General features: G+C 48.3%; 1 protein-coding gene across 1 annotated transcript in view; it reads left to right on the forward strand.

Annotated features, from left to right (window-relative positions):
- Positions 1-2,294: 2,294 nt before the first annotated feature.
- LOC122546533 (uncharacterized) overlaps positions 2,295-13,975 on the forward strand; it is a 95,980-nt gene continuing 84,299 nt past the window's right edge. The window contains exon 1 of the mRNA XM_087974350.1: positions 2,295-2,915. The gene's annotated coding sequence lies outside the window, so the exon portion shown is untranslated. The remainder of the gene's footprint in view (positions 2,916-13,975) is intronic.

The raw sequence follows: 13,975 nt of genomic DNA on the forward strand, positions 1-13,975 counted from the left end.
GCACTGATGTGCTGGGCTCTTCCATCATTGAAGATGGGGATATTTATGAAGCCTCCTCCTCCAGTGAGCTGCTTAATTGTCCTCCACCATTCACAACTGGATGTGGAAGGACTGCAGAGCTTCAATCTCATCCGTTGGTTGTGGAATCGCTTAGCTCGGTCAACCACTTGCTGCTTATTCTGTTTTAGCACGCATGTAATGTTGTTTGGTAGCTTCAACCAGGTTGTTACCTCATTTTCAGGTATGCCTCGGTGCTCCTGGCATGCCCTCCTGCACTGTTCACTGAACCAAGATTGAACCCTTGGCTTGATGGTAACCCTTGGCTTGATGGTTCATCCCGGATGAACTCGGATTTCACCAGTTTCCTCATTTCCCCTCCCCCCAGCCTGTCTCAGTCAAATCCATCAAATTCAGCACCGCCTCCCTAACCTGCAATCTTCTTCCCGACCTCTCCGCCCCCACCCCAATCTGACCTATCACCCTCACCTTGACCTTTTTCCACCTATCACATTTCCGACGCCCCTCCCCCAAGTCCCTCCTCCCTATCTTTTATCTTAGCCTGCTGGACAAACTTTCCTCATTCTAGATCTGTTTGAAGTCTGTCCCGTTTAGCACAGTGATAGTGCCAGACAACACAATGGAGGCTATTCTCAACGTGAAGATGGAACTTCGCCTCCACAAGGACTCTGCAGTGGTCACTCTTAGCGATACTGCCAAAACAAAAGTTGCATCTGCTGCCGGTAGGTTGGTAAGGATAAGGTTTTGCGCTGTTGTTCGCTCCCTCACCATCTGCTGCCAACCCAGTCTGCCCTTTAGGTCCTGACCAGCTTGTTCAGTGGCACTGCTGCCCAGCCACTCTTGGTGGTGGTCTTTGAAATTCCCCACCTAGAGTACATTTCATGCCCTTGCCATCCTCGGTGCTTCCTCTAAGGGTTGTTCAAGGTGGAGGAGTACCATTTTATCAGCCGAAGGAGGACAGTACGTGGTAATCTGCAGGAGGCTTCCTTGGGCGTGTTTAACCTGAAGTCACGAGACTTCATGTGGAGCGGAGTCAATGTTGAGTCATCCCAGGGCTACTCCCACAACTGTATCCGCCTCCTCTGCTAGGTCTGTCGCTGCCGGTGAGACAGGCCATATCGGAGGATGATGATGGTGGTGTCTGGGACATTATCTGTAAGGTATGATTCCGTGAGCATGACTGTGTCAGGCTGTTGCTGACTAGTCTGTGAGACAGCCCTTCCAATGTTGGCACGAGCTCCCTGACCTTAGTGAGGAGGACTTTGCAGGGTCGACTGTTTCTGCCATTGTCTTTTCTGGTGCCATGGTCGATGTCAGGTGATCCATCCTGTTTCATTTCTTTGAGACTTTCTGGGAATTGGTACAACTGACTGGCTTGCTAGGCCATTTCAGAGGGCAACTGAGAGTCAACTGCATTGCTGTGGTTCTGGAGCTGCTTGTCAGCCAGACCAGGTAAGGATGGCAGATTTCCTTCCCTGAAGGACATCGGTAAACCAGATGGATTTTTCAAACAATCTGCAATAATTTCATGGTCACCAGTACATTCTTATTCCAGATTTTCATTGAATTTGAATTCCACCATCTGCCATGTGGTGGGATTCGAACCAGAGTATTAGCTGAGTTTTTTGATTAATAGTCTCTTGAAAATGCCACTAGGTTATCATTTCCTCAATACCCAGGAGACAGGTGACCATTGTAGGCACAAAGGGAGGTATTGGAGCAGTGACAGGGCTGGGCTGGGCCTCAGGATACAAACCAAAACTGTGTTAGGAGTTGCTCCCCACGGACAGGCCGAGTTACTCAGACAACCCTCTGTCTGCCATCCTGGGAGTGGCTGGCAAGGCGCTACAGGGAACAGGCTGCCTTGGGGAGGGAACAGGGTGGGCAGAGCTTGGGGCTCCCACTGGCCAGGAGAGGAAACGATTGACCCCCCGTTGCCTCTGTCTTGATCTGCCAGAAGGGGCTGGAGAACTGAACCCGACCAGAGCGGAGGGAGGGAGAAAACTGGGAAGGGAGGAAAGGGGTGATGGAGACAGTGCATTTCAGCCCAGGGAGGACGTGAGCGTATGTGTGTATGTGAGAGGCAGGGATTTACAGCTTTTGGGGAGTGCTGAAGTCCACAGAAATGAGAATTGTCTGTTCTGATTTCTGTCCAGGACTGACACTGATGACTTTTTGTATTCTCCTTCTGCAGGATATTCAAAGGGGAAGATCTTCAGGCAGAATTCCACAGCATCATGTCAAGACCTGGGAGACGCTCAGCACAGCCTCTGAATAATGTTACCTGGTCAGTCTGCTTCAGAAGATTTTAAACTTTGGTGTGACTGGAGGAAGCATCAAGACATGCACCAAAGTGAGAGTGTTCCAGTGAACTAACTGTAGAAAGAGCTTTAACCAATTACACAGCTTGAAGAGAACAACGCACCGTCCATAGTGGGGAGAAAAGTGCACGTGGAAGAGGCTTCAGCTAACTGCCAACCTGGAGGGATGCAAGGACGTGAGCATCACAGAGAGAGACCGTGTAGATGTTCTTATTGTGGGAAGGGATTCAATTCTCCCTCCCAGCTGGAAACCCACCTCCACAGTCACACAGTTGACAGACCTTTCCGGTATGACGAGAGCTTGAAGAGCCCACGGGGTCTGCTGACATGCCAGGGCAGCCACACCGGGGAGCGTCCGTTCACCTGTTCCCCCTGTGTGCCAAGAGCTTTGTTCGGCCACTTCACCTGCTGAGGCACCAGCAAGTTCACACACGACTGGGCCTTCGCTGTTATCGCTGCTGCTAATCACGTTCCTGACCGAACCACCACTCGTTTCAATGCTTCAAGTTTGCTGCTGAGGGATGTTACTGATTTAAATTACTGGACCCGCAATTGACTACTCTGGATAAATTTCAAGTGAGTCAGCTTTAATTTAAACACATTTTCTGTCTTTTCCACCCAAGTCTAGATTAGAGTGATGCTGGAAAAGCATAGCAGGTTAGGGTGCATCCGAGAAGCAGGAAAATCGACGTTTCGGGCAAAAGCCCTTCATCAGGAATAGGGTTTCCTGCTCATCAGATGCTGCCTGATCTGCTGTGCTTTTCCAGCACCACTCGAATCCAGACTCTGGTTTCCAGCATCTGCGGTCCTTGTTTTTACCTTTTCCACCCAAGTGTTGACCATCGCTTGGCTGGAGCTCAGGAAGGACAGTCTGGGGGTGGGGGAGGGGTGGGAGGATCACAAAGCAGGAACACATATTCAGCCTTGGGAGTGGTCCTCCAGGGCACTGTGGTCTTTCTCACCTCTCTTCACTGGCAGCACAATCCCGTGAGGGTTAATCCTAAGGTGTGTAAGAAACATGTCCACACCACGCTCTCCCATGGGTCAGAGCTCCCAGAAAGGGTCTAAAAGGATATAGGATGTTGGTGAGGCCTCCTCTAGAGTACTGTGTGCAATTCTGGTCACCCTCTTATAGGAAGGATATTATTAAACTGGAGAGGGTTCAGAAGAGATTTACTAGGACATTGTCGAGAATGGAGGGTTTGAGATAAAAAAAAATGTAGGCTGAAAAGGCTGGGACTTCTTTCACCCCTGCCCTTGAAGATTGTAGGCTTAAGGAATAGGCCTTCTAGGAGTGTAGTAGCTTGAGGGGTGACCCTATTGAGGTTTATAAAACCATGAGGGCCATAGGTAAGGTGAATGACTAGGGTCTTTTCCCAGGGGTGGGGGAGTTCAAAACCAGTGGGCACATTTTTAAGGTGAGAGGAAAAAGATTTGAAAAGGGCAAGAGAGTGGTTCACGTGTGGAATGAACTGCTAAAGCAAGTGGTGAATGCAGGTTCAGTTAGTCCATTTAAAAGACATTTGGATAAGTTCGTGAATAGCAAAGGTTTGGAAGGATAGGGACCTAGCTCAGGCAGATGGGACTAGTTTACTTTGGGAACATGGTCGACGTGGACTTGGTGGACCAAAGGCTCTGTTTTCATGCCGACTGACTCGATAACACAAACCCCTTTACAAGCAGATTTCGAGACTGTAAGAACAATGGTGAATGCTGGAAATGTGCTGTTAAATCAGAGATTGGTCTCAAACTGGGATCTGTTCCTGATGAAAGTGAGATGGCAGGTTTAAGTGTCCGGTCTAAAATTAACCTTGTAATTATCCTGTGGAGGTTTGGCATGCTTTGCGATTCTCCTGAGTCTACCGTCTTAAGACAGACACTTGAAAAAAAGGCCAATGAATCTTTTGAAGTTCACTTTAAAGTAGGAGATGGGCAAGCTTGCTTGAGCCTGTTAACTGCTGGGACAATTGGTCTCTGGATAGAGAGGCACCTGCAATGTCTTTGAATTTTGAATTCCCTACGTGTGTGTGTGTATATGAATTGTTGTATGTGTAACAGTACTATGGTTCCTAACAACACACAGCCCAAAGCTCCCAACAGTCCCTCTGGGACAACCCCTGCCATTGAAGATTGTCGGCCTGAGGAGTCGGCCCTCCAGGAGTGGACTGTCGGAAGGCTGGGTTTTGGGGAATGATGAGATTTTGTGTGGAACAAAGACGTCTTATGGGCGTGTATGTTTAATATCAGCAGCCTTTGTGTCAACGACTCCTCTCCACTGAACAATCAGCTCACAATCACATCAGACTGGCAAATTATCCCCTTCGCAGAGTTAGCAGAGCCAAGAATTCTGCTTCAAACCTGTTCACCATCCATTGGGATTACCTCCCTCCATAAAATACCATCGCCTCTCCCCAACTTTACCCCATATTCCTCAGGATAACAAAAATCTCTTTCTGTCAGTGTTAAAACACAGAATTGATCACCAATGAACTTGTCTTTGTAGAAGAGAGTTCCAAAGCCTAACCACTCTCTGGGTATGGAAGTCTCTCCTCTTTTCACTCCAGAAAAGTCTGGCTGTAATCCTCAGGCTGTGCCCCATCATCGCGGAGATCCTTCGGCCAGTGGGCACAACGTTGCCTGTTGGAACGGCTCCTCTTGTGGGCGGCACAGTGGCACAGTGGTTAGCACTGCTGCCTCACAGCGCCTGAGACCCGGGTTCAATTCCTGCCTCAGGCGACTGACTGTGTGGAGTTTGCACATTCTCCCCGTGTCTGCGTGGGTTTCCTCCGGGTGCCCCGGTTTCCTCCCACAGTCCAAAGATGTGCAGGTCAGGTGAATTGGCCATGCTAAATTGCCCTTGGTGTTAGGTAATGGGTAAATGTAGGGGCATGGGTGGGTTGCACTTCGGCGGGTCGGTGTGGACTTGTTGGGCCGAAGGGCCTGTTTCCACACTGTACTGTAATGTAATAATGTAATGTAATCTCTTCATGTCCGAATAAGGAAGTGGGATTGGCCATTCGGTCCCTCACACCTGCTCTGACCTTCAATGCGGGCATAGCTGATCATATTGTAACCTCAAATCCATCTTCCCACTTCCCCTTTCCACACCCTTTCTCATCAAGAATGTATCTGCCTCTGCCTTAAACTTTTCAAGACTCTGCTTCCACTGGAAGAGAGTTCCAAATAACCTTGTGAGAAGAAATTTCAACTTATCTCTGTTTTAACTGGGAATCCCCTGATTTTTAAACAGTGCTCCCGAGTTCTAGCTTCTCCCAGGAGTGAAAACATCCCCTCCACGTCTACCCCGTCAAAGACTCCTCAGGATCCTCTATGTTTCAAGAAGTTTCAAAGCTGCTCTTACTGTTTGAAACTCGAACTGACACAAGCTTAGCCTGTCAAACCTTTCCTCAGAAGACTACCTGGCGAAAGTGAGGACTGCAGATGCTGGACAGTCAGAGTCAAGAGTGTGGTGCTGGAAAAGCATAGCAGGTCTGGCAGCATCCGAGGAGCAGGAAAATCGACATTTCGGGCAAAAGCCCTACATCAGGAATGAGGCCCTTGTAGAGAGAGGAGGAGAACGTCTTCAAGATACTTGTAGAGAGAGGAGGAGAGCTTGTTCTTGCAGAGAGAGGAGGAGGCCTCATTCCTGAAGAAGGGCTTTTGCCCGAACCGTCGACTCTCCTGCTCTTCGGATGCTGCCTAACCTGCTGTGCTTTTCCAACACCACATTCCCGACTCATAAGACAATCTGGCCATTCCAGGTCTTAGGTCTGGTAAGAAGAAAGTGAGGTCTGCAGATGCTGGAGATCAGAGCTGAAAATGTGTTGCTGGAAAAGCGCAGCAGGTCAGGCAGCATCCAGGGAACAGGAGAATCGACGTTTCGGGCATAAGCCCTTCTTCAGGAATCCTGAAGAATCTTCAGAATCTTCAGAATCTTCCTGAAGAAGGGCTTATGCCCGAAACGTCGATTCTCCTGTTCCCTGGATGCTGCCTGACCTGCTGCACTTTTCCAGCAACACATTTTCAGCTTAGCTCTGGTAAAGCCTCTGTGACCCGAATCCAACATATTTCCATCCATCCTGGAATAAGGTGACCAGTAATGTGCACGGCTGTGCACATGTGGTCTCACCACTGCCCACTAACCTCATTTCACAGATTTTGATGAATTCACGCTTTTCTAAATTCCTGGAAATGCACCACTGATTTCTGTAACGTCTCCTGGTACTTTCATCCCTGATGTTCAGGTATCATTCCAATAAATACGCTGCACCCCCACCCCTCCCTGTGCGAGTATTGCCTGGACGACCTTGACATGAGAGGCTTTGGATAATGTTGATGTTGGAGTGAATGCTTCCCTGGTAAAAGGGCAGGAACTGGTGCATTTTACGTTTGACCGATGCCGATGTAATCTCAGTTGCCAATTTGAAAGAGTCTCGCATCAACTCGTGCCTCCCAAGCTTCATGGGGCTCACAGATGTCATAACAATGTTAGAAAAATAGGATCAGAAGTGCGTCAAACCTACCCTGCCATTCAGCAAGATCACGGCTGATCTGTCCCAGGCCTCAACTCCCCTTTCATGCAAACTCCTCATCGCCCTCAACTTCTCATAAATCCGTAAGATACAGGAGCAAAATTACGCCATTCAGCCCATCGAGTCTGCTCCACCATTCAATCATGTCTGTTATAATCCCTCACATTCCCACCCCTGCTCCCATTTATCTCTCAGCTCCCCCACCCCCACCTCCCACCTCCTGATGAAGGGCTTATGCTCGAAACATTGATTTGTCCTGCTCCTCGGATGCTGCCTGACCTGCTGTGCTTTTTCCAGCACCTCACCCTCGACTCTGATCTCCAGAATCTGCAGTCCTCACTTTCTCCCTGATATGCACCTCACCCCCATTTTTCTGCCTTCTCTCATATCCCTTCCCACCATTACCAGTCAAAAATCCGTATAACTCCTCCTCAAATTTCCTCACTGTCCCAGCATCCACCGCACGTTGGGGGAGTGAATTCCCCTCTGGTAGAAGTTGTTTCTCCTCAATTCTGATATAAGTTCATAAAATGTAGGAGCAGTATTCTCAATACTTTAAAAATGGTCAGTAAGTTTGCAGATAACACCAAGCTTGGTGGTACAGTGGACAGTGAAGAAGGTTAATTGGGAATGCAGTGAGAACTTGACCAACTCAGCCAGTGGGCAGAGGAATGGCAGATGGAGTTTAATTTAGATAAATACAAGGTGTTGCATCAAACCAGGGCAGGACGTACACAATGGAAGGGCCCTGCAGAGTGTTATAGAACAAAGAGATGTCAGGGCACAGGGTTCATAGCTTCTTGAAAGTGGAGTCTCGGTAGACCGGATGCAGAAGAAGGCTTGCTTTCATCAGTCAGAATATTGAGTATAGGATTGGCACAAATTGTTGAAACTGTATAAGGTGTTGGTGAGGCCTCATTTGGAGCACAGTGTGCTATCCTGATCATCATACTATAGAGAGGATGTTATTAAACTAGAAACAGTGTAGAAAAGATTCACCAGGATGCTACTTGGACTGGAAGGTTTGAGTTATAAGGAGAGGTTGAATAGTCTGGGATGTTTTCTCCCGGAGCGTTGGAGGCTGAAGAATAACCTTACAGAGGTCTATAAAACCATGAGTGGCACAGATGAGGTAGATAGCCAACAGCTTTTCCCCATGGTAGGGGAGTCTAAAACGAGAGGGCATAGGTTGAAGGTGAGAGAGGAGAGGTACAAAAGAGGTACAAAGAGAGAGCAATGTTTTTCACGCAGAGAGGGTGGTGAGTGTCTGGAACGGGCTGCCAGAGTTAGTGGTGGAAGCGAGTACAATTGTGTCATTTGAGAAACATTTAGACAGGTACGTGGGAGTGGTAGGTATGGAGGGATATGGACCAGATGCAGGCAAATGGAATTAGATAAATTGGGCAACAGAGCCTGTTTTCATGCTGTGGACCTCTCTGACTCGAAACACCTAAACCGCTCCTCTTGAAACTGCCTCCATAACACTCTGGGGTAGAGCAGTTCAGACCTTCACCCTCTGGGAGAAAAGAACTCCATCACATCTCAGGTTTAAATTAATGCAGCCCTATTCTGGAACTATGTCCCCGAGTTTGCGACTCACCCCACATGTCAACTGACAAGGCCATCAGAATATTGTATGTTTCAACAATATCGCCCCTCATTCCTCAAAACGGTAATGAATAAAGGCCTAAGCTGTTCAGCCATTCTTGATAAATCAACCCCTCCACCTCAAAGCAACAGCTCAAATGGCCTGTGTTATCAGGTACAATGTGATGGTGTGATTATTCCAAAGACGTACAATCCTGGACAGGTGAAGCACGACAAAGTGATCTTTGACTTCCAGCTTGAGAATGTGTATAAGGTATGAGCAGGAAGGGAGAGAGTTAAGTTTAGGTTTGCCTAACACAGGATCAGCTAGCATGACTTTAACCAGATAAGAACCCACAGGAAACACTAAGGTGCTGGAGGCAAAGGCAGTGGTTTAACGAGGTGAGGGACATCCATTGTGTAATGCCAGATGTCTAAACAGAGTCATCGAATCATAGAGATGTACAGCACGGAAACAGACCCTTCGGTCCAACCTGTCCATGCCGACCAGATATCCCAATCCAATCTAGTCCCACCTGCCAGCACCCGGCCCATAATCCCTCCAAACCCTTCCTATTCATATACCCATCCAAATGCCTTTTAAATGCTGTCATTGTACCAGCCTCCACCACTTCCTCTGGCAGCTCATTCTATACATGCACCACCCTCTGTACGAAAACATTGCCCCTTAGGTCTCTTTTATATCTTTCCCCTCTCACTCTCAACCTATGCCCTCTAGTTCTGGACTCCCCGACCCCAGGGAAAAGACTTTGTCTATTTATCCTATCCATGCCCCTCATAATTTTGTCGGTCACCCCTCAGCCTCCGACGCTCCAGGGAAAACAGCCCCAGTCTGTTCAGTCTCTCCTTATAGCTCAAATCCTCCAACCCTGGCAACATCCTTGTAAACCTTTCCTGAACCCTTTCGAGTTTCACAACATTTTTCTGATAAGAAGGAGTCCAGAATTGCACGCAATATTGCAACAGTGACCTAACCAATGTCCTGTACAGCCGCAACATGACCTCCCAACTCCTGTTCTCAATACTCTGACCAATAAAAGGAAGCATACCAAACGCCTTCTTCACTATCCTATCTACCTGCGACTCCACTTTCAAGGAGCTATGAACCTGCACTCCAAGGTCTCTTTGTTTAGCAACACTCCCTAGGACCTTACCTGCTAAGATTTGCTTTCCAAAAATGCAGCATCTCACATTTATCTAAATTAAACTCCATCTGCCACTCCTCAGCCCATTTGCCCATCTGATCAAGATCCTCTTGTAATCTGAGGTTACCCTCTTCATTGTCCACCACACCTCCAATTCTGGTGTCTTCTGCAAACTTATTAACCATACCTCTTGTGCTTGCATCCAAATCATTTATCAAAAGGAAAACAAGTAGAGGACCCAGCACCGACCCTTGTGGCACTCCACTGGTCACAGGCCTCCGGTCTGAAAAACAACCCTCCCACCACCACCCTCTGTCTTCTATCTTTGAGCCAGTTCTGTATCCAAATGGCTAGCTCTCCCTGTATTCCGTGAGATCTAAACTTGCTAATCAGTCTCCCATGGGGAACCTTGTCGAACGCCTTACTGAAGTCCATATAGATCACATCTACTGCTCTGCCCTCGTCAATTCTCTTTGTTATTTCTTCAAAAAACTCAATCGAGTTTGTGAGACATGATTTCCCACGCAATCTTTACTGTTGATGCTCACTGATTGTAACGGTCACCCAATCAATATAAATGTTGCCTTGTTTGGAGGGAGCTCCCTGAAAGTGACGAAATAATTCCTCAAAAATCTGCTGTTTGAAAGAAGATCAGGAACTCGAGCGTACATGGGCGATCGTGCTCTGGCCATGGCTGGGAATAATGGTAAATACGGTAGAGCCACACTGTGTCTCTGAGTGTTTGCTTCAAGAGATGCAGGAAAACGGAAACAGGATGACAAGCTGACTGGTGAAGAGATGCAAATATTGATGGAATACATGAAATCTGCTGATATACAACTCTGGACGAGTTTATTGATAACCCAATATCCATTCCATGATGAATATTAATCAGATCTGCAAGTAATGGGATGTCTCAATGGTGCAACGTTCCTAACTGGATACATTCAGAGCAAAAACGGAAATATCCTGGAGAAAATATGTTCACAGAAATACAGTAAAATCTGCATATTGTTAGAAAGAAATTCATTCACCTCATGCTAAGGGCATGAAACCTACTGGATAATGTTATGTGAAGATGATGTTCAGTGTATGGATCTGGGCATTACCATGTGAAACGTAATACACGAGTGGTGTTATTGTTAAGTAGACTCAGTAATCATAAAGTGTTGTTCATGCTGGTTTCAATGGGTGAACCATCGCCTTGATGGGGAGTGTCAAATCTACAATGATCAGAAGTCAATTCAGTCTGAGAGGCATGGCAGATTGGTGTCAGTGACTGTGGGGCTGGTTTATATCAGACAGGAGAGGATTGGTGTCAGTGACTGTGGGGCTGGTTTATATCAGACAGGAGGGGATTGGTGTCAGTGACTGTGGGGCTGGTTTATAACAGATGGGAGGGGATTGGTGTTAGTGACTGTGGGAGCTGGTTTATATCAGACAGGGGGAGATTGGTGTCAGTGACTGTGGGGCTGGTTTATATCAGACAGGAGGGGATTGGTGTCAGTGACTGTGGGCCTGGTTTATATCAGACAGGAGGGGATTGGTGTCAGTGACTGTGAGACTGGTTTAAATCAGACAGGAGGGGATTGGTGTCAGTGACTGTGGGGCTGGTTTATATCAGACAGGAGGGGATTGGTGTCAGTGACTGTGGGGCTGGTTTATATCAGACAGGAGAGGATTGGTGTCAGTGACTGTGGGGCTGGTTTATATCAGACAGGAGGGGAATGGCGTCAGTGACTGTGGGGCTGGTGTATATCAGACAGGAGGGGATTGGTGTCAGTGACTGTGGGCTGGTTTATATCAGAGAGGAGGGGATTGGTGTCAGTGTCTGTGGGGCTGGTTTATATCAGACAGGAGGGGATTGGTGTCAGTGACTGTGAGACTGGTTTAAATAAGACAAGTGGGGATTGTTGTCAGTGACTGTGGGACTGGTTGATATCAGACAGGAGGGGATTGGTGTCAGTGACTGTGGGTATGGTTTATATCAGACAGGGGGGGATTGGTGTCAGTGACTGTGGGGCTGGTTTGTATCAGACAGGAGGGGATTGGTGTCAGTGACTGTGGGGCTGGTTTATATCAGACTGCGGGAGATTGGTGTCAGTGACTGTGGGGCTGGTTTATATCAGACAGGAGGGGATTGGTGTCAGTGACTGTGGGGCTGGTTTATATCAGACAGGAGGGGATTGGTGTCAGTGTCTGTGGGGCTGGTTTATATCAGACAGGAGGGGATTGGTGTCAGTGACTGTGGGACTGGTTTATATCAGACAGGAGGGGATTGGTGTCAGTGACTGTGGGGCTGGTTTATATCAGACAGGAGGGGATTGGTGTTAGTGACTGTGGAGCTGGTTTATATCAGACAGGAGGGGATTGGTGTCAGTGACTGTGGGACTGGTTTATATCAGACAGGGGGAGATTGGTGTCAGTGACTGTGGGCCTGGTTTATATCAGACAGGAGGGGATTGGTGTCAGTGACTGTGGGCCTGGTTTATATCAGACAGGAGGGGATTGGTGTCAGTGACTGTGAGACTGGTTTAAATCAGACAGGAGGGGATTGGTGTCACTGACTGTGGGGCTGGTTTATATCAGACAGGAGGGGATTGGTGTCAGTGACTGTGGGACTGGTTTATATCAGACAGGAGGGGATTGGTGTCAGTGACTGTGGGGCTGGTTTATATCAGATAGGAGGGGATTGGTGTCAGTGACTGTGGGGCTGGTTTATATCAGACAGGAGGGGATTGGCGTCAGTGACTGTGGGGCTGGTGTATATCAGACAGGAGGGGATTGGTGTCAGTGACTGTGGGCTGGTTTATATCAGAGAGGAGGGGATTGGTGTCAGTGTCTGTGGGGCTGGTTTATATCAGACAGGAGGGGATTGGTGTCAGTGACTGTGAGACTGGTTTAAATAAGACAAGTGGGGATTGTTGTCAGTGACTGTGGTGCTGGTTTATATCAGACAGGAGGGGATTGGTGTCAGTGACTGTGGGGCTGGTTTATATCAGACAGGAGGGGATTGGTGTCACCGACAGTGGGGCTGGTTTATATCAGACAGGGGGACATTGGTGTCAGTGACTGTGGGGCTGGTTTATATCAGACAGCGGGAGATTGGTGTCAGTGACTGTGGGACTGGTTTATATCAGACAGGAGGGGATTGGCGTCAGTGACTGTGGTGCTGGTTTATATCAGACAGGAGGGGATTGTTGTCAGTGACTGTGGGGCTGGTTTGTATAAGACAGGAGGGGATTGGTGTCAGTGACTGTGGGGCTGGTTTATATCAGACAGGAGGGGATTGGTGTCAGTGACTATGGGGCTGGTTTATATCAGACAGGAGGGGATTGGTGTCAGTGACTGTGGGGCTGGTTATATCAGACAGGAGGGGATTGGTGACAGTGACTGTGGGGCTGGTTTATTTCAGACAAGAGGGGATTGGTATCAGTGACTGTGGGACTGGTCTATATCTGACAGGAGGGGATTAGTGTCAGTGACTGTGGGGCTGGGTTATATCAGACAGGAGGGGATTGGTGTCAGGGACTGTGGGCCTAGTTTATATCAGACAGGAGGGGATTGGTGTCAGTGACTGTGGGGCTGGTATATATCAGACAGGAGGGGATTGGTGTTAGTGACTGTGGGGCTGGTTTATATCAGACAGGAAGGGATTGGTGTCACTGACTGTGGGGCTGGTTTATATCAGACAGGAGGGAATTGGTGTCAGGGACTGTGGGACTGGTTTGTATAAGACAGGAGGGGATTGGTGTCAGTGACTGTGGGGCTGGTTTATATCAGACAGGAGGGGATTGGTGTCAGTGACTATGGGGCTGGTTTATATCAGACAGGAGCGGATTGGTGTCAGTGACTGTGGGGCTGGTTTATATCAGACAGGAGGGAATTGGTGTCAGTGACTGTGGGACTGGTTTATATCAGACAGGAGGGGATTGGTGTTAGTGACTGTGGAACTGGTTTATATCAGACAGGAGGGGATTGGTGTCAGGGACTGTGGGCCTAGTTTATATCAGACAGGAGGGGATTGGTGTCAGTGACTGTGGGGCTGGTATATATCAGACAGGAGGGGATTGGTGTTAGTGACTGTGGGGCTGGTTTATATCAGACAGGAAGGGATTGGTGTCACTGATTGTGGGGCTGGTTTATATCAGACAGGAGGGAATTGGTGTCAGGGACTGTGGGACTGGTTTATATCAGACACGAGGGGATTGGTGTCAGTGACTGTGGGACTGGTTTATCTCAGACAGGAGGAGATTGGTGTCAGTGACTGTGGGGCAGGTTTACATCAGACAGGAGGGGATTGGTGTCAGTGACTGTGGGGCTGGTTTATATCAGACAGGAGGGGATTGGT

Source organism: Chiloscyllium plagiosum, unplaced genomic scaffold (genome assembly GCF_037043375.1).
Source record: "Chiloscyllium plagiosum isolate Xiang-an unplaced genomic scaffold, Cpla_swu_hap1 HiC_scaffold_27, whole genome shotgun sequence".
NCBI classification, from domain to species: domain Eukaryota; kingdom Metazoa; phylum Chordata; class Chondrichthyes; order Orectolobiformes; family Hemiscylliidae; genus Chiloscyllium; species Chiloscyllium plagiosum.